The sequence below is a fragment of the Haliotis cracherodii genome, unplaced genomic scaffold (genome assembly GCF_022045235.1).
Source record: "Haliotis cracherodii isolate W230 unplaced genomic scaffold, xgHalCrac1.p SCAF_15, whole genome shotgun sequence".
Classification (NCBI taxonomy): Eukaryota; Metazoa; Mollusca; class Gastropoda; order Lepetellida; family Haliotidae; genus Haliotis; species Haliotis cracherodii.
The window spans coordinates 5017594-5037378 of NW_027266270.1; the positions used below are offsets into that span (position 1 = coordinate 5017594).

General features: G+C 39.4%; 1 protein-coding gene across 7 annotated transcripts in view; it reads left to right on the plus strand.

Annotated features, from left to right (window-relative positions):
* Positions 1 to 19785, plus strand: part of LOC139462188 (ankyrin repeat and SAM domain-containing protein 1A-like) — a 195586-nt gene that overhangs the window by 64855 nt on the left and 110946 nt on the right. The gene's annotated exons all lie outside the window — the stretch shown is intronic.

The window sequence follows — 19785 nt, forward strand, 5'->3', positions numbered from 1 at the left end:
TTTTCTTCCAGGGATTGTCGAAGAATTGTTTTTGTTCCACAAAGTGATCTTAGCGCTAAGACAGTCGTAACTGCCCTACTTTAAAATGGAGTTGCAACAGTCTTAGAGCTGAGTTGGCTTTGTGCAACCAGGCCCAGACATGTTTTGATGTGATAGTGGAATTTGAAACCGTTAATGACTAGGTTGGGAATAATGCATACAGACCAGGGGAGATAAGTGTCGTGTTTTTCATGAGACACAACATGGGGACAAGAATCGGAGATATTGGCTAAAGAGTATGACAAATCTTAGGCATTAAGATATTTCTCCTTTGCTCATGTTTTCGTTGTTAGAATTACGAGCTATGGGAAAGTCAAGGCATGTAGCTTCCAGCTGTTTAATTCCCAGAAATATAATATTCTGTTGTTATCACAAAAGCGATTTGACCTCAGATGCAATTTTCTAAAGTCATGTTTGTATTAGGTTGATACAAATTGGTTTCTCTCTTCACTTTTCTGAAGCCATCACTTTATTTGGTGCTGATAGCTATTAATTTTGTTTCAAGGATATATCACATGGAATTTGAAAGTACATCATTGCAGAAACAGTGAAAAAGCAGTTTTAGAGGATATATCATTATATTGAACAATTTTGATTCTCTTTCTTTGAGATGTTGGTGTGACAAAAGAGCAAATTTTCTTTTACAATTGAGGCCAGTTTCAGTATAGTTCCTAACACCTTTGTCAAGCAATACTCTTGCACATGAATGTGCTCATGATCTAAGCTTTTCTCTATTGACAAAAACCTTAAATGATTCCCATGTTTAAGGACATGAAAGAACATTTTGAACTATTTTTTACAAGGTGCAATGGGAAAACAGGCATCAAGACAAACTGTATCGTTGCAAAATACGAAGAAATTTAATTCAGAGTTATCTCCCTTATATGGGTCACTGCAAAATGTCAACACTCTTTTCTCAAAGCCTTCAAATAAGAAGCAAAATTCAACCACACGAACACGAAGAATCAAGAGCTTCTTTCAACATCTCAGAGCTATGACCTTCAGTCGTCTGTTAAACTGTATGACCAGCGCCAATAAGTTTTTCGCCATTCTTACCCATTCTGAAACTATCACTTTATAAAGGCATCTGTTTCATTCTGTGTTGTTACTCAGGCCTGTCCAGAAGCGCTCCATGTAAGTGCCCCTCCATGCATGCCTTGATATTTCTTCATAGTCTTGTATTATTCTAGACAATCATTCACTTCCCATTAAGTGGTATCTATATCTATATGAGCATCTCACATCTATAGTTTTCGTGTTGTGCTACTGTTATCACACATCATCATCCGTATCTCATTGTCCATTGGATATTGTGTGACCTTATTGTCCTGGGGGATTGGATATTGTGTGACGTTATTGTCCTGGGGGATTGGATATTGTGTGACGTTATTGTCCTGGGGGATTGGATATTGTGTGACGTTATTGTCCTGGGGGATTGGATATTGTGTGACGGTATTGTCCTGGGGGATTGGATATTGTGTGACCTTATTGTCCTCACTCCTCATCAGGGCTGTCCTTGGGGATTGGATATTGTGTGACCTTATTGTCCTCATCAGGGCCGTCCTTGGGGGATTGGATTTTGTGTGACCTTATTGTCCTCAGTCCTCATCAGGGCCGTCCTTGGGGGATTGGATTTTCACTATGACCTTATTGTCCTCAGTCCTCATCAGGGCCGTCCTTGGGGGATTGGATTTTGTGTGACCTTATTGTCCTCAGTACTCATCAGGGACGTCCTGGGCGATTGGATATTGTGTGACCTTATGGTCCTCAATCCTCATCAGGGCCGTCCTGGGGGATTGGATATTGTGTGACCTTATTGTCCTCAGTTCTCATCAGGGCTGTCGTTGGGGATTGGATATTGTGTGACCTTATTGTCCTCAGTCCTCATCAGGGCCGTCCTGGGGGATTGGATATTGTGTGACCTTATTGTCCTCACTCCTCATCAGGGCCGTCCTTGGGGATTGGATATTGTGTGACCTTATTGTCCTCAGTCCTCATCAGGGCTGTCCTGGGGGATTGGATATAGTGTGACCTTATTGTCCTCATCAGAGCTGTCCTTGGGGGATTGGATATTGTGTGACCTTATTGTCCTCATCAGGGCTGTCCTTGGGGGATTGGATATTGTGTGACCTTATGGTCCTCAGTCCTCATCAGGGCCGTCCTGGGGGATTGGATATTGTGTGACCTTATTGTCCTCAGTCCTCATCAGGGCTGTCCTTGGGGATTGGATATTGTGTGACCTTATTGTCCTCAGTCCTCATCAGGGCCGTCCTGGGGGATTGGATATTGTGTGACCTTATTGTCCTTACTCCTCATCAGGGCCGTCCTTGGGGATTGGATATTGTGTGACCTTATTGTCCTCAGTCCTCATCAGGGCTGTCCTGGGGGATTGGATATTGTGTGACCTTATTGTCCTCAGTCCTCATCAGGGCCGTCCTTGGGGATTGGATATTGTGTGACCTTATTGTCTTCAATCCTCATCAGGGCCGTCCTTGGGGATTTGGGGCTAGAATTGGCCTCGGGGTGGTTGTCATTTTGGGTACTACAGTGTGTATAAGCGTATTTGTATACTGACTGGTTAAAATATTTGTTAGGGTACATTTCAGTATGCAGAAAGGTACGTGAAAGACAACAAAAACTCCAGTACTCTAGACACAAACTATCAAAATGTCACTCAAGTTCAGTGGAGTTTTCTACCACCAAATGTCGTTTATGTTTTCACAAAGACTTAGCATTAGTGCTTAGATGAATGCAATTATGACCAAACCAACTTAGCACGCTGAACATAATTAGATGTCTGGCTGGAGGGATTCAAACAACAATTTTATTGCTATACACAAGACTGTAATGTGATACGTATCATGATAGCTGTTGTATCATAAATCTTCTATTTTATGCGGGGCGGTGGGGTAGCCTAGTGGTTAAAGTGTTTGCTCGTCACACCAAAGACCTGGGTTCGATTCCCCACATGGGTAATATGTGTGAAGCCCATTTCTGGTGTCCCCTGCCGTGATATTGCTGGAATATTGCTCAAAGCGGCATCAAACAATACTCACTCTATTTTATGTAATAGTAAATTCAAAGGCATCATTCCAGGGAGATTCTCCACGGAAGTTGATATATTAATAAAACAGTGCACCTTAACCTTACCATTTTCATTCATAGCAACTTTCCACATGTAAAATGTGTCCATCGCCATATTGGGCCAAGAGTGTTTCCTAATTGTGGTCGACAGAATTTGTTTGAAATTATGTGACTGCACCTAACAGAGCTTATGACGAAGTAACCGTTATTTTATTGTTATGGGAATATTTCAAAATTTGATATTTCAGATGACTCAATATTACACTGTCGTGATTTGTATTCTTGAAATTAATATCGGTAATACTGTACACCCTTACTGACCAAATGAAAGTTTTTATCTTTCAAAATGTTTTCAGCACACATATTGCCTTACATGACTATAAATGAATAATACTTGTTTATGTATTTCAGTGTTTTAGATCCCAGTACATTGTACAGATTGTGACAGTGTATGTTTTGTTGTATGAGCTTCATCATCTCCTCCTCGTGTGTCGGTGTGTATTCATCGTGTATTTTACTTATGACATGTACAGTGCCCCGTACAGTGCCCGTACAGTGCAGTGAGGTCTGTCTCCATTGTCACTATGGCTGTGCAGTTTGTGTGTAAGCACCAACATCATCTGTGTGCTTGAAAACGACATTTATCCCTGGCTGTGTCAACCAATAGTCGTGTCATGTCACATTGTTGCCATGGTTACTTACTCGTTATTTATGATGTGGTAAATAATTGAACTGTTTGAAGGCTTGTTGTCTCAGACATCAAATTACCAAGTATTTGCTTTCAACAGTTGTAGAAACTAACATTTTTATTCCACTAGTCCTTAAAATGATAACACATAGCAAAACCCTTAAAATGTCAAATTTATACTGGTCCTTATGATGCCTATTGGGCAGTTTGGCAAGGACTACAGGATCAATTTCTAACGCTGTGCAATCTAGACAATATAATGCAACTGATATATCTCCTTACAAGTGTGAATAGATAAACATATGTAAAGAGAAAGGGGTACCGTATATGACCGCGGACAAACCGAATTTTGAGGATCAGAAAAAAGATTCATATAATTTTCTTTCGTGTTTCAATGGTCAAGTTAACATCTCGGCTTATCTACGGGGTCGGCTTATCCACGGCCATATACGGTATGTGTTGGTCTCGGGTAACTCGGGTACTCGGGTCGGGTGGGTACTGAGTAGGACCCGGGTACCCACAGAACTACCTGGACATGTGGTTAATCATGTGATATATTGTTTAATGACAAAAATGATATAGTACCTAGGTCGTAAATTTGGACTTGTCTCAGCCTGAGTTGGTCTATATCTCTCTTCTGTTTCTGTTCTACAAAGAAAAATTGAGAGTGTCACATCCACTGATCCACAAATCCTCAGTATTGGGATACCAGCCTGTTAACAATGCTCTGTGTGGCTATCTCAATGATGGCTGTTACTATACAAGAGACTAGCCACATTTTGTTGACAGTCAAGAGATTTTGATCAAATGCAACATATAATGGAGGGACCAGTGGGGGAGGATTTGATACAGAGACTATTCAGTCACATTTTTGTTCAGGGATAATGTAAAGTATTGTCTCTATAAGAAGATATTGCCTCCTAGAATCTGTTATCACCATCAGAATTTCAATATGGTTACTTAAGACTCAAACAGGATCAATTATGACAAGTATCTGATGTCACATCAAACGTTACGGGCTGGCTAACAGGCTTGTTTGGATTTTCAACACTGTACATTTATCAAATTAGATCCTATGAAGAGTAGTGATAAACATTTTTCTCAGTTTCAGTGGAATAATCCCTATATACCACTAGGAATCTCATACAGTAAACTGTGGTTATAACAAACTCAAAGGGACCGCAGATTTTAGTTCATTATGACCGTAGTAGCAATGGACAGGACCAAAAAACAGTTTGTTATAGACGTCAGTTCGTTATAAGCAGAGTTTACTGTAATTGCAACATTCATACCAGACACTTTGGCCAGCATGGAAAATAACAGTGATAATGACACATCCTGAAAATGAACATAAATTGAAGGCGAGTATAACAGATCAGTGATATACTAGTATGTGTCCTGTTCTCAGGATGGGTGTGCAAGGTAAGTGAGGAGTCTTTGCATGCAATAAGGAGTACATTTCAAGATGTAATAAGGAGTACATTTCAAGATGTAATAAGGAGTACATTTCAAGATCTAAGGAGTACATTTCAAGATGTAAGGAGTACATTTCAAGACGTAATAAGGAGTACTTTTCAAGATGTAAGGTTTACATTTCAAGTTGTAAGGAGTACATTTCAAGATATAAGGAGTACATTTCAAGATGTGAGGAGTACATTTCAAGACGTAAGAAGGAGTACATTTCAAGATGTAATAAGGAGTACTTTTCAAGATGTAAGGTTTACATTTCAAGATATAAGGAGTACATTTCAAGATATAAGGAGTACATTTCAAGATGTAAGGAGTACATTTCAAGATATAAAGAGTACATTTCAAGATGTAAGGAGAACATTTCAAGACGTAATAAGGAGTACATTTCAAGATATAAAGATTACTTTTCAAGATGTAAGGAGTACATTTCAAGATGTAAGGAGTACATTTCAAGATATAAAGAGTACATTTCAAGATGTAAGGAGAACATTTCAAGACGTAATAAGGAGTACATTTCAAGATATAAGGAGTACATTTCAAGATGTAAGGAGTACATTTCAAGACGTAATAAGGAGTACATTTAAACATATAAAGATTACTTTTCAAGATGTAAGGAGTACATTTCAAGATGTAAGGAGTACATTTCAAGACGTAATAAGGAGTACTTTTCAAGATGTAAGGTTTACATTTCAAGTTGTAAGGAGTACATTTCAAGATATAAGGAGTACATTTCAAGATGTGAGGAGTACATTTCAAGACGTAAGAAGGAGTACATTTCAAGATGTAATAAGGAGTACTTTTCAAGATGTAAGGTTTACATTTCAAGATATAAGGAGTACATTTCAAGATATAAGGAGTACATTTCAAGATATAAGGAGTACATTTCAAGATGTGAGGAGTACATTTCAAGATATAAAGATTACTTTTCAAGATGTAAGGAGTACATTTCAAGATGTAAGGAGTACATTTCAAGATATAAAGAGTACATTTCAAGATATAAGGAGTACATTTCAAGACGTAAGAAGGAGTACATTTCAAGATATAAAGATTACTTTTCAAGATGTAAGGAGTACATTTCAAGATGTAAGGAGTACATTTCAAGATATAAAGAGTACATTTCAAGATGTAAGGAGAACATTTCAAGACGTAATAAGGAGTACATTTCAAGATATAAGGAGTACATTTCAAGATGTAAGGAGTACATTTCAAGACGTAATAAGGAGTACATTTAAACATATAAAGATTACTTTTCAAGATGTAAGGAGTACATTTCAAGATATAAAGAGTACATTTCAAGACGTAATAAGGAGTACATTTCAAGATATAAAAATTACTTGTCAAGATGTAAGGAGTACATTTCAAGATGTAAGGAGTACATTTCAAGATGCAATAAGGAGTCTATTTCAAGATGTAATAAGGAGTCAATTTCAAGATGTAATAAGGAGTACATTTCAAGATGTAATGAGGTATGGTGTGTCGTGGATTTCATACTGTCAAGAATCGGTGTACGATGATACAGTATCCTGGATCAGGATCTGTATCACCCAGTTGATCCCTGTATTCTGAACGTTTACTGTCTGTGCATAACACTCTGGAGTCACCTGGACAGAACTTTCTATTTTGGCATCATTTTGTAGAGTGTTATGACATGTGGGCTATCATTTGCTGAGTTTACCACACAGTAGGGAACGTGGGACTCGAACTAGTGGCAGCTGCAGACTGCAGTTAGTAATTACACATCTGGAAAAAGATGAAGCGCCATCTCTTCTTTGTTTTCATATATCTCCCACCCTGCTGTGTATCGTTTGGAAATGTCTACATATTCAGGGGTAAGAATATTCCGTGGATCTGCAAATTCCATGCGAGTTTTAGTGACCACAAATTTGTTAAAATCTGATGGCTTGCTTCATAAAGATTCCCAATTTATGGGCCACGCTCCATTGTAAATAATTTTCAGCTGGAAAGGAAATGATCCTTTCTCGTCCCTGCATATTGATCTAATTTTAATAAATGTCTCAGGTTTCACAAATGTCTTCTGGAAAGTTCCTACAAAAACACTGTTTATTCAGATGGTTGCAAAAACTGCGTCTTATCATGTGATGCAAACAACACCAGGAAGCAGAAGAGAGGGTAGGGTAGTCAATATTGCCATGGGTCATTTACAAATCATGGAACTATATAATCGTTCTCTTTTTTGTATGTCAATTTGAGCATGTTAATCAATTATGTTTTTTATCATAACATTAATACAGGATACAATTTAAAACAATGGCGACCTGCAGTGTTTCAAAGATCTGCCTGCCCAACAGTCTATTTGCTGATGGACGGTCAGTTTGAAAAGTTGCATGCTCTATGGTCTGGTTTGACAGCTGCATCACCGCGGAAGCTAGTATTCATAAAATAGAACTTTTTTAAAGTCTTGTCGGTAGGCATATTTAAACAATTATGTCTCGGTTACAAAATGCAAAGCTGCAGTTACTACAATATTCAAAGGATGTGTGCAATACATTTCGTGAGAAAACAGAATAGAAATCTACAAAGAGAATGTATTAGAAGTTTTGGGGACAACAGAGAGCTTGGAATTTGGTGCTTTTCTATATATACGACTGTGACGTCATATCTTTTGCGTCACAATGAGTGATATGACGTCAGTTCCAAATTCAATTTAGCGCTGTCAAATCTACAGGTAACCCACCTCTACATTGAAAACACAGTATGTTTATCTCCTAAATATATAGTGAGCAGAGCTTCACTTCTTTGCGACTACATCGTCATTATAGTCCTTTAATCTTTCTCACCAAGAAGTTGGCAGGCTTATGGTGACAGTTACATGTTTTGTTTATCAAATATATTTTTCAAATGTTTTCATGTTTGAAAAAAAGCAAGAAAAATTGTAATTCAAGCAAACAACATTGTTGAGATAATTATCAAAGGGATGACTACCTTGTGGGCTACAGCCAAGGGAGACAACTCCTCCAGCACCGTCCCATGCTGTGCCTTGCATCGGTCGGAATGAGTCACATCCCCGGCTATGGAGATGTGTTTGTCTTAGTGTAATGCCGGCTGCCTGGCCATCTGTACGGGAGCTACTTGCTGGGATGTAACGTTACAAGGTCCCGCACACACATCCTAACAATCACAGTTGATTTGTACAAAGACATTGACACCTCTTTGTATTTTCTGGATATCTTGCAGTGACTGTCACTCAGCATTGGTGAGTTGGTTTAACTTGGATGATGACTTTGATTAATAAATTGGGATATTTAAATATTATTTCATACTTGCATGACACTATCACAAACTTGTTTTTTAAATATTTATGCACCTTTGAAGTTGAAATTGGTTTGGAATATTTATTATGTTTTAATATTGACAGTCGTAAGTGTGGTATTGAGAGTGGTAGTACCTGTGTGTGCAGATGTAGTGTTGTTGGGATTTATACACAACTGCATATGACTTTAGCAGAAACGTGATTTTGTGAATGGAATATGTTACAATGCAGTGTTTGCTAATATTGACATGGTGTAACTCCAAATGGGTTCCCATTCATAGTGTTGACACAGAGTATAGTGTGACCAGTGTTAAGAGTATTGGCTGGGACGATCACCAGGGCGATGTACTTGCTGTGTTGGCTGCAGGGGGGGCAGGGGGGGTAGATGTCAGGAGGGGAGGTCCATTTTGTCTCATATATCAAATCAACTAATGGACTACTGGTCTTGTCTGAATACAACAAGAGGATAGTGATGTAATATTATATTAACATTCTTTAAAGAACACATTTTGAGTTCGCTTCCTGCATAACTCTGTTCCAGCTGTATTCCGTAATATATTTTGTACAGACTATTTTTCAGAATTACCCACTTGGTCCACAAATGTACCTATCTGTGCAGAAAATCATATTTTGTGCAGAACTTGTGCTGATTTTTGCATTTCTCTCCTGCAGAATTTGTCAAATACACTGTTTGTATTAATGGTTAACGAAAGTGTATGTCTGTGTGTTAACACCATCACCAGTGATCTCCAGCATAAAAATGCTTGCCACAAGCCGAAACAGGTGCAAAATAAAATTCACAAAAATTAAGCTTAAAAGGTTGCAGAATTGTGTGCAGAATTATCAAAATTTGGTTGCAGAAAATTGTCTGCAGAATTTCTTTTTTGGGGCTTAGGAATACAGAGGTGACTGATAAGTGGATATGAATTTGTTCATTTTGGCCTTAAATATTGGAGGGAAAATATCCATAATATTTTTAAAAAGGAAGCTTTCCCTGTTTGCTCAGCTCGGATGATTTAACACTGGGTCAGTGGGGTAGCCTAGTTGTTAAAGCGCTGGCTTGTAATGCTGAAACCATGGGTTGATCCCCATATTTCCCTGTCATCATATGACTTGGATGTTGAGAAAAGGGGCATTAACCCCAGCTCACTCACTAGTCAATACAATAAATGCATGGCGTCTTAATTTTCCCATGTCCAGTAGGCCGTGAAGCTGTAGTTATCTTGCGCCATCCCAATCCCAGACTGTATCCCTCTGCTGCACAAGCAACTCTAACTTTAGGAACTAGAGCTGAATGTGATCTCCAGTCATGTGACTACTTATTGTACTTAAGGAGGAAAACAACAATTTAAAAACCTACTTGAAATTCCAGGTGAGCTGCCCTGGTTTTTAACCTGCCTTAATCGCTGCAGGTATGAACCGCCCTCCAGTGTGTCATGCTGTGCTAACGGTGTCTCACTGTGCTGTTGAGTAAGGCAGTTTTTATACTCAGAGTGTGCCAAGTGTGATAAGTGCTGGGTTTAAGAAGCCATATTGTTATACAGCGAAACCCTGGTAGTCTGGCCGCCCTTTTGTATAACTACTATTAAATGTCTAGTGATCAAAGTTAAAGGAGTCTTTTGGTCCCTCAGGTTTGCTATAGTATTTGAATTTAGGGAGCCTCTAAACCCTTAGTTTTAACATTGGGTCTTTGCAAAAATCTTGACATTCCTGCTTAGTGCCCAACAGTGTCCAGGTATAACTTATTCGACATTACTACATGAAGATGTATCAACCTACCGTAGTCGACGTAATAAGCGCCCCGCTCTAATAAGCGCCCATGTACGAACCACAGAACATAAAGAGAAGTATGGACGTTAAGAAGAGATGTTTCCAATGTGTACCAATTAATGACAAAACTAAAAATCATTCAAGTGTTACCACAGAGTGTCACGATATGCTGCATGTGATTTCTAAACTTTACACACTAGTCCTGCACAAGACAAATGGTGCATCTCGAGTCATGGAACGATGACGTCACATGTGATGCCTTCATGAACGTCGGTTCACACGACATATCAGAATCTTTGTTTGTGTATCAAACCAATCTAATATCTCATGAATATGAGTAGGTCTTCATGTATTAACCAACTTGTCTGGTATTTGCGTTATTTTTGGCAGTGAGTATATTATCAAAACGTTTTAGTCTCATTGACATTTGAACTAATTTTCTTGAGAAGACAAATATAAATCATGTATGGTTTTATATGTACTCCTTTGTCAATTTTCTGAGTACCCAGAGCACTTATTACGGGAAATACTGTATGTGCATATATGTGATTCACATTAGTAATATTTTGAAAAACTACAAGTAAGGTGGTTAACATTGGCATGTCAAGGGTTAACTGCTTCCTACCCCAATATTTCTTATGTCAAACACAAGTTTATTGACACAAGTAATTCCTGGCGAGATTACAGCCACTAATTTGGTGATAATGTTTTGAACAATTGAGAATAGTTTGATTAATGACCCCTGCTTCCTGTGTGTTTGTTGGGAGTGACACCTCATTCAACATCTGGCTTCGTGAAGTCGTCAGGACACAGGTAGGCTGTGGCACTGGTAGCAGGTGTTTCTTTCTCGGAATTAGTTGTCAGATATTTCAGCATTTTTTGCCCTTTTTCAAAGAACTTGTTTCATTTCTTGTTTACTTTTATTTGTATGTATTATTTTCTAGAAGGTTTCTCAATCGGATTTCCATCGGATTGCTGCAGATTGTAGTTCTTTATGAGCATGTTTCTAGTAAAATTGATCAGGTTTGATTTACTTGATTCTCTGATGGTAAACTTATCTAATGGCCCAGTTGTTAAGGAGTTCACTCATCAGGCTGGAGACTTAGGTTCTATTCCCTTAGAGCAATGTTGAAGTCTCCTTATTCTCACCGCAAAGAGATACAGCATGGCTGATACAGTGTTAAGCAACGCTCACTGACTGACTGACTGACTGACTGACTGACTGACTGACTGACTCTCGCTCACTCTCGCTCACCCACTCACTCACTCACTCACTCACTCACTCACTCTGTGTACCCAGTTTGGCCAGCAAACTCCTTGCACAGTTTTCCATTGTTTCTGTCATTGTAAGCAACCCTGTGTGGAGGGGTTGGAGCGGCTTGGTGTAATGGTTTCTTGAGTGGCCTACCAAGTGATAACATGAAGTGGGCAAATTGCTGATGTTGGAGGTTCTTTCTGGCCTGGAAGATGTTCTCATTTGACCTCAGGATGTCCGGGACTGCCTCCAAGGTCCTGTGGATAAGAGAGCCTGCCAAGGCACTGCCAAATCGAAAGTTGGGTGGTTCATACTGATAGATGTTACAAATTGATACTTGTCGTTACCCTGCCTGGCGCTCAACATGAAGGAGGTAGGACAAGGACTTGTGTACTGTATCAGAGTGGGCATTTATGTTAAACTGTAGCATGGTATCTCAATGGGCTAGCACTTTAAACACACACACACACACACACACACACACACACACACACACACACACACACACACACACACACACACACAGTGCAATAAATGATGTTAAACCCCATTTCATAACAGCAAGCTCTATCCTTTAACTCCTTGTGGTAAGGTGCAGCCAGGAATCAAACCACCCATCTCCAACTCTCGGGGTACACACTCTATCCACAAGACAATAGAGGCTGTCTTTTGAACAGCCATAAAAAAACTTAACGTGTGTAGTTGGGTCTTCCTTACTGTCCTGATAAGACTCTTCCATGGCTGCAGGTTTGTACTGTAATCGTGAGTGTGAACCATGTACGATCCACACTGTGGTCCGCCAGATCCAGTGTCGGTGACATATGCATGCGTATTGACGTATGCAGCCTACTTGTTTTCTTTGTGATCAATTTATTGCTTGAGGAGCTCTTGGAGGTTTTAGATAAACATAAAAAATTGTAATGATTTTTTTGTTTGTTATATATTCAATGTCAACTGTTTTGTTCATTGTTGTGTAATGCTTATTTGAAGATGCCATCTTCTCCAGTCTAGAAGACAAATGAAGGGAAGATGTATTTGATGTGAAATATGCTCGTCAATAACTCCATCTGTGCTTGGAGAACCAGATTCATGCTCATTATAAATGTCTTTTTGTCTCCCAAACAAAGTATGTGAGTATGTGTGAATGTTGCGGACTAAGTATGTGAGTTTGTATGTATGTTACGAAGTATGTGAGTGTGTGCATGTTACGAGCGAATTATGTGAGTGTGTATGCTAATGTTTCGTACGAATATTACATTATAACATTATATTTGTGATAACACTTCCTCAGCAAAGTACAGATTCACGCACTTCTTTTTGGTACTGTCAGAGTGAGGCACCTAATTGCCAGCACAAAGTCAGCGATCTATGTTACCCACTCAGCCACCGAGATGTCCACAAAAATGAAAGTCCGACAACAGGTAGTCTAGATCACATACTTTGTGTTCCCCTCTAACAGGTGTAAATTGTCTAGGCTCCCATGGCCGAAAGCTATGAACACACATCCGACGAGACTCGACCCCAAAAAGTACGAGAATCTGTACTTTACTAAGAAAGTGTTATCCCAAATATAACATTTGTTACATTTGACCACTTTCTAAATGGCGTTGTGTGTTCATATGTGAGTGAGGGGTGGTCGGGTAGCCTAGTGGTTAAAGCGTTAGCTCGTCACACCGAAGACCCTGGTTCGATTCCCGACATAGGTACAATGTGTGAAGCCCATTTCTGGTGTCCCCCACCGTGATATTGCTGGAATATTGCTAAAAGCGGCGTAAAACCATACTTACTCACTCACTCACTCACTCATATATATATGTGAGTGTGTTTGGTAATGTTTCGGGGGAAACCTCCAACTACTCAAGGCAGCTCCATATCACGCTTCACAATAACGAAGGGGGGCACGGGGCAAGGGGCAGTCATCTCAGGCGCAACAATTCGCTGTGCACGCCAGAAACCTATGATCCCGGTTCGCCCCGATTATGTTTCTAGGTTCGTCAGAACCATACCCGTGCTGGTGGGTTTCACGAAGTGGTAAACGTCTGAGACCTGCATCAATTCGGGCTTTCCTCCCACATCAAGCTGACACGCCGGGATATAACTGGAATACTGTTAAAAATGACTATAAACCCAACTCACTCACTCAGTATCTTTAACAGCTGTGATTAGCTTACATGTTTATATTTGACCGACTTCCACGACACGCTGTATAGGTTTGTGTACCTTTCACGCTTGACTCGGTTTCGGTTCAGTTCATGCTCACTGGGAAATAAAATGTGAATCTTAAAATAGCTGACATTGAGAATAGACTTGCTTGATAAATATGGCCTCCTGTCTGTGTGGGTCAGTGAACATGTCCTGTTGTCTGGCTGACTGTCTGCTTTTGCCTTGCTCCAAGGCTGTACTGAAAGAAAAGTTCTTGGATGTGTAGTAATTCTATCTTCCTAATAGGCAAGTCTAGATATCTGGACAGTAGGACGGAAGTATCTATTTACATAATGTAGAAATTATGATTTAAACTAATAATTATTGCCTTAGAGACTTGTGCAAGTCTATGTCTGCTTGTATTGTGGTAGACAGGGAATGTTCCACTGCCAGTTACCGTAGTCAGTGTCATAACAGACCCCACTGTACAATACTGACAGGGATTCATCTGACCTGCTGAGGGCCTGTATTCTGGCCCATTGCTAATAAAAATTCCCAAATTGGAATTTAGAAATTCCGCGTTTATCTTAATATATGTAACTAATACGTACTTTTATGGTTCTGTTGAGGGGCTTTGCATACAATCTCATAATATATCTTAAAATACCTCTGAATTTAAGAAAATAAGAACTTTTTCAGAATTTGTGATAAAGTGACAATGTTTTCCTATTGTGGCTGCCAGAGCCAGTTAATTTAAAATCCTGAATATATCCCTGACAATCTTCACTTGACTTGCTGCACTTTTACCTCGATGTCAAGTTGTTGGTTCAAGTTTGCCTTGATCATATATACAAGGATGAGTGTTATTAACTCAAGTCGAGGCAGTGTCATGTAGGACTCCTGTTTTCAAAGCACCAAGTACAACTTACAACACCATTGCTTCAGCTCAGAGAGTCAATACTTGTTGATTCAATTTGGTTTTGACCTCACATATGGTAATGAATGTAATTAACCCAACTCCAGATATTAATGTCCCTTACTCTAATGAGGTATCTTGAAACACATTGGCTTAACATTGAGTGTCAATTTTGTCTTGATTGTACATACATAAATAAATGTAATTTCCCCAACACCAGATAGTGTCATATGGTCCTTTACTTTAATGAGGTATCTTAAAACAACTTGAAACACATTGGCTTAACATTGACTGTCAATTTTGTCTTGATTGTACATACATAAGTGAATGTAATTTCCCCAACACCAGATAGTGTCATATGGTCCTTTACTTTAATGAGCAAGACTTGAAACATTCTTGTTTGCTTTCTAGCAATTCAGCCATACATGCCAGAGAGATTCTGTGAATGGTAAATTGGCTTTACTGTCACTTCGTATGGCTACTTTATGGGGTAGTGGTAGTAAGGTGTTAACTCACTTTGTCATAGTGTATACATTACCCTATAACAGTTGGCAGCCTGTGAACTTTCTTTGATAATATATGTTTACACATCCATTGAGGTTGAGGTCAGAAATATATCTTCATATCAAAATTGATGCTTCTTTTACTGTTCAGCTCACTGAATCACAGCATGGATAAAAACAGAAATTTGCATCAATTTCTAAGAGAGGTATTGAAGTCCTGGAACAATATGTGAAGTCAGAGCCATGTTTGACAAAGGAACCAGAGTGTGGAGGTAATAACTCACACCCATGAAATAAGGGGGACCAACACAAACCCCCCTCATGGGAAAAGCTCTGTGCAGGTCCCTGGCCTGGAACTGAGTTAGGTACGGTCATGGATGAACTCATTCTGTGGGGTGAGATGAAGTGACAGGTATGTCGTGGAGATAGGACTGTCGACTGTTGATATGACAGTTATACCACACCAGACAGATACAGAGGAGAATCTGAGTGTGATATGCCGCTAGGGTCCCTCTGATAAAGGAGCTGCCCAATGGCTGGACCAGACTAGACAGTGTAGGTCACTGGTGTGAATATGAGTATATATCCCAGGCTGTAGGTCAGTTATAGCATGGACAGGAGGACAGTGCACTGACTGATGACAGAACACATTCCATGGAGTAGGATGTATTAATTGTCATGGTTATTAGAAGTGAACTTGAAGATGAAGATGAATGACACTGTTACTTCAATCGTGTCTCAATTGTTACCCTCTCTGGATACTTCTCTTTGTGATATATAACTGAAGCCTATATCACTCTGAAGAAGTTGTAGAGACCACATATTTTGGTTTAATGCAACATGTGACAATATTTTTCCGTGTCTGGAATTGATTTGAATTTCATGTTATACTGGGGACCTGCCTTCACGCATGTTTATTCTGACCTGTGCAGCACCTGGAGAATATTCCTGACTCATTTATGTGTTTAAATTAAGGCACTGTCTAATTCAAGTGATGTAATATGGAATCTTTTAGTATTCTCTGGACAGTTGATTTACACAGGAGTCATTGGAATGTCTCAGGGTTGATTACATCACATGGTGGGATATAACAGATTTATGCCATGGCTGTTACTTACTGATAGGAATGTGTTGTCGGAGACAAGAGTACAGTGAAGTGGGAGACATGAGCTTCTAGCTGTATGGACTTGGCTTCACCATAGACTACAGGACTACCTGCATGGGTTGTATGAAGATGACTGTGTATACACTTACCTACATGCTGTACATCAGGGACTACCAAGGTTAGTTGAGCACTGATCATGTAGAATGAAGTTGTGAAGTTGTGTGTGGGATAGGGCTGGCAGAAAAGTTTGATAATTAGAATTATCGTCAATGGAAAGAAATATTAACGATTATCAATCTGGAAATTGTCATCGATAATATCTTACATAAACAAATGTGCTGAAATAAATTTTAGATTTACCGAGGCAGACTTGTTTTTGTCAGTAATGTCAACTGCTGAAGATGGAGAGTAACTGTATTTGTTATATCTAAAATGTCCACAAAGTAATAAATGTGTTACCACTCACCAGTGGAGTGGTGGATTTATTTCTTTTGGAACTTATTTTACGTGCTTGCTCAAAGGTACTTTTCCGATATGTATCGATAATTGATCGATATTTTTTTGGTGATTATTGATCTCTATGATCTGTATCGATAGCCAGCCCCCGTGAGAGATATATGATTGTTAAACTGAAATACCATAGTTCTGGTGATACAAGAAAGGCCTGTGAAATGATTTTGACCAGATTGTTAGGATTACTATGCCACTAAGTGACATGCTGTGGGTTATCATACATTTACAGGGTTAGGATTTATTCCTAAAAAATTGCCATCTTTGTCCTTTTGAGTTTTGCTCATCTTGAACTTATGTTATTTTTTAACCTTGATTTATTTATCCCTATTTTGTTAGTCCTCTCACAGCGGATGATGTGAAGTGCCCTCGTCAGTGACCTAGACTAGTCAGCATCTAAACCTTGAGTCTACTGAGCTTACTAGTCATACTGTAATGAAAATTCCAGGTTAGAATTGGTCTTCAGCAACCCATGCTTGTCGTAAGAGGTGACTAATGGGATTGGATGGTCAGGCTCACTGACTTGGTTAATGCATGTCATCGTATCCCAATTGTGTCGATTGATGCTCATGATGTCAATCACTGCATTGTCTGGTCCAGGGTCGCGTTAAGCAACAAACAAACAAACTTCCTCTATGAAATGTATATCACCTTTAGACCTGGCTCATATTAGAGTGACCCCAAGAAGGGAAAGCTAACATTTTGGCACCATTATTGTTATGTTATGGGTGATTCATTAGCTGATCGGCTCATACAAGAGACAATCTGGTATTTTGTTTTCTTGACTGTCGCTGAAGTTTTCGACTCCTGAACAGGATGATCACTTTGTCCATTGCCGCCATTAAATTGGAAATCATGGATTTAAATGAAAGACTTTGTGCCCAAGAAAGGTCTTTGATGGTCATTCTGGCCATGGCAACCCCCATATTTTCAAGCGTGTTTTCAACTGGAAGTGGAAATGGCTAGGTATGTATAACTTTGGGGCGTAGGGTTCACTCTAAAGTAGCATACCCCATAGAGATTTAGTTCACAGGATAACCATTCCTGTTTTATTGAAGGTTGGAAATTAATTTCATGGTTAGGTAGGCAATGGATGGACAGAGACAACCTTTGATGCGTTAATTATTTCATCCTTGTAGTGACAGCAAATCAGTTAGCACTCATAGAGCATCCAATCGGGAGATATTTTTCTCTGATCTGGACTGAAATGACTCACAAGAGACAAAAATGTCCTTTCTTCAACTCATGAAAGCTTATTTGCAGGCATTATTTTGTCATCTCTTTTTATTAGTTGTTCCTCTAATAGCCAAGGACTGTTGGCCCCCTTTTGACGGACTTGATGCGCGTTTGCAGAAAGTTAGCACGAAGGCAATCATAATTTGCTTGATGGAGATGGGACTTTAGGGATTAGCTTTGGCTGATGAAGATAGCACATTCTTTCATCGTTGTTCCTGGTGTTATTCAAAGACGGTGATAAAACAGGGTAGTTTGTGGTTCCATGGACACGGCTTGAATTGGAATTGGAACTGCTGGTTTTGTGCAATTAAATTCAAATATGCCGTGAATTTCAGGCATGTTTAAGGTTGGGTGGAGATGATGTGGGAGTGGGGATACTGAATGGAGGTCGCTGCTGCTATTTAGATATCAGGGAACTGTTTTCCAGTTGGAGTTCATGCAAATCAAACTATTCATAATATTAATTCCTTTAATGATCGCGTGGACATCCTTTGGTGGAATTGGTTCAAGATATCATTGATTTTTATTAAAAATGACTACAATAGGATTGGGTGATCATGTTGACAGAGAGGCAAACTGCAAAGACACTTGACCCCATTGCTGCCTTGCAAGATACCTTAGAGTGCTTTGATATCGTTTCATTAGTTCATTGGGTCATGGGTGGCCTAGTTGTCAAAGGCGTGCATTACACTGTACAGAGCTGCATCCCTGTAGTCCTAATCAATGGCTAGAAACCAGTGATCGTGGGTTCAAAACACCCTGTTTCTCTCAGATGTCAGTAGAACTGTGCTCAAGGCAAGCAGCTAAGACACTTCTTCCCTGATCAGGCTGACACACCATGATATAACTAAATTACTGTTCAAAACAGTGTTAATCCCAACTCACTCATTAATATATTCATATATCTAATGTTATATGTATTGTCACCAAAGCTTGTTCCGAGTGATGTTTCAAGGACTATTATGATGTACCCTAAGATATTTAAATATAAGATATTCAAATTTATATTAAAAATTTCCTGCATTTGATTTATTTTTGGCTAATTAATGCATATAAAAACAGTGTAACTGTGCTTATACAGATCCATAGTGCATTTTTCACACTGTTTTGACATGTTTAAAACTGAGGTGTGAAAACTTCCGAAATCAAACGATTATGTGGGCTGAAGTTGAAATCAAACGATTATGTGGGCTGAAGTTGAAATCAAACGATTATGTGGGCTGAAGTTGAAATCAAATGATTATGTGGGCTGAAGTTGAAGAGAATGTTGGAGCACTGTGATGGCTGGAGGCTTCTGTCCTGTTTAGGGAAGCCGGTAGTGTCACGAGGGAAATCCTGGTCGTCGATTAATATTAAAGGTACATGTTCTGAAACTGAATCCTGTTATATTGAACATTGGTTAAAATGTCTGTTATTCATTGTGAAAACCCACCAGTGTTTCCTCTGAGGGGCAGAATGAGCACTAAGCACCTGATGCTTGTGGTAAGAGCTGACAATTGAAGGTGGAAAGGTTACAAAGCAAGATACCTGGCTTCTGGGTGCCATCCTGACTGCAATAGTCACTCCAGTGAAGATCCGGGGTAGAATAGGTCTTCAGCAACCCAAGCTTGCTCTAACATGCGACTATGCTTGTCGTAAGGGGGGGCGCCTAACGGGATTGGGTGGTCAGGCTTGCTGACTTGGTTGATGCATGTCATCATAGCCCAATTGTGTTGATCGATGCTCATGATGTCCATCTCTGGATTGTCTTGTCCCAACTTGATTATTTACAGACCGCAGTCACATAGCTGAAATAT